Source organism: Nicotiana tabacum, chromosome 19, assembly GCF_000715075.1.
Source record: "Nicotiana tabacum cultivar K326 chromosome 19, ASM71507v2, whole genome shotgun sequence".
In the NCBI taxonomy this organism is placed as follows: domain Eukaryota; kingdom Viridiplantae; phylum Streptophyta; class Magnoliopsida; order Solanales; family Solanaceae; genus Nicotiana; species Nicotiana tabacum.
Genome location: NC_134098.1, coordinates 106,400,715 through 106,403,057, shown reverse-complemented (window position 1 = coordinate 106,403,057; position 2,343 = coordinate 106,400,715). Strand labels below are relative to the sequence as shown.

Sequence of the window (2,343 nt, the reverse complement as noted above, 5' to 3'; positions counted from 1 at the left end):
TTTACTGCAAACATCACTTGGAATAAATTTTCTCCTTGATTCCTTCGTCAAATTAACGAAAATTTTGAAAGTGATGGATAATCAAATTAGGGTCCTTCTTATATATCTTATTAATAATTGCATTATACACTTACCATATAGTGGTCATCCCACATATCGAAAGAGCTACCGGTTGAAATATATATCACAGGTGGTTATCCCACCTTTTCCCTTGTTTTTTATTTAAAAAAATTGAACTATTTCGTTGTGTGTGTCGTCCTTGCACAGGAGCCATGCACAACTTTTTTTCTTACATTTGAATTAATTTCAATAATCTTTTTAATTGCTTTAATAGGTGTAATTGTTGTAGCTCTAAGCTCATCAATAAAAAATTTGTAACATTCTTTATATCATTCCAATTTTAGTGGATGTCCCCGAAGGGACAGTGGTTATCCCACTTAAGTGTCAAGTTGCACTTTTTCTAGAAGAAAATAAGTTATCGCACACCAGTTTGCACCTCCGAAAACGCTTTAATCTTAAAAGTAAAATTTCATGGAAATAATACGATTTAATATTTCGTTAATATGTCACTGTTTTCTGTACTTATGTGCATGTGGCAAAAAGTGTTTTAACTGTTGATTTTCTTTTGTTTCTCTCTCTTTCCATCGATTATAAATTTTAACTGACTCAAATAATTCGTTAATATGTCACTATTTTCTGTATTGAGGTGTGCGGCGATGAATCAAACATCAACGTTATAAGTTATAACTAAAAAATTAGTCAAATAAGTTAGATAATGCCTCACAATAGTATGATTATTCGAGCAATTCCAATCTTGATTTCTGCTTTTACTATACCTCGAGGGGCAAAGGTGATTTTGAATTTTTATAGGGTGCACCACTAAAGAAAAGAGGGAAAAAAGTATCAAGTGGGAATTGATTCATACTCCTCTACGTAAATAACTTAGGATTCAACCAAATGCACCACTTAACCTCTTTGAAGCATGGATGCCAGCAAATAATATTAATTAGATCAATTTTTGAAAATATGTACATAAATACTTAGAACCCGTTTGGCCATAGATTTTGCCAAAATAAATTTGGATTTTATTTGGCAAACACAAGTTTGGCCTTAGATTTTGCCTACATTTTGGCAAAATTCCAAATCCCAAATTCCAAATCCCAAAACCAGCTCAATAGCTGGTTTTGGGCTAAAATATCACTATTATATTTTTTAAAAATTACCCCAAACTTTTATATTTTATAAAAGAGCCTACCATTTATTATTTTGTAACAATGTTGATTCGTCTTCTCGGTCACCTGATAATGTATCATGTAGTTCATTATAAAAATGATAATTTTGTATCAAATTTATTTATGTTCAGGACTATGGTTTGCGATAATATAATGAATGTTATTGATAATGGTACTGTTGGGTATTTGTGATAGTTTTTAAAACTTTTGGGTATAAGTCATGTTTCATGTTTTTTCAAAATAAATTTGAAAAATATGTTTTGAAAACTGATGTCCAAACACATTTTCATCTTCAAACCAAACTTCACCCAAATTAGATTTTTCAGAACAAATTTGGGAATTTATAGCCAAACGCTAGCTTAGTTTGGCAGAGAGACCATGGGTTCACGTGCCCCATATATTAGGTTATAGATCCGCCCGAGGGATTTCTTTTCGATTAACGAGTGATGTGTGTAAGTTAGCCAGTGCCCGGTAGGGAAAAGTGTACAGTTAGCCACTAATTAGAGTTATATTTACTCTTAAGCCATTGTTTAAAATGTATTTACTCTTTAGCCAGTGCTTTAATAAATTAAGGACAAAGTGTCCTGAATTAACACCTTCTGTTTTAAACTTTAGGTCATCCTGTCCTTGACTTCATATGTGCAATGTAAATGTTAAGGACATGGTATCCTTAACTTCATGAGTGTTGTGTAAATATTAAGGAAATGATGTTCTTAACTTCATGAGTGTTGTGAAAAATATTAAGGATAAAGTGTCATGTATTTGCACCTTATGTTGTTAAACTTTAGAACATCATGTCCTTATCTTCATATGTGCAGTATAAATGTTAAGGATATGGTGTCCTTAACTTCATGTGTGCAGTATAAATATTAAGGACATAATGTCCTTAACTTCATGAGTGTTGTGTAAATATTAAAGACATGGTGTCCTTAACTTCATGAGTGTTGTGTAAATATTAAGGACAAAATATCCTGTATTTGTACCTTCTGTTGTTAAACTTTAGAAAATTCTATCCTTAACTTCATGAGTACTATGTAAAAATTAAGGACAAAATATCCTTAATATTTACACAACACTCATGAAGTTAAGGACACCATGTCCTTAATATTTA

General features: G+C 31.4%; 1 pseudogene; it reads right to left on the bottom strand.

Moving 5' to 3' along the window:
* Positions 1 to 225: 225 nt before the first annotated feature.
* LOC142174058 (U6 spliceosomal RNA) lies at positions 226 to 423 on the bottom strand (annotated as a pseudogene).
* Between the last annotated feature and the right edge of the window lie 1,920 nt (positions 424 to 2,343).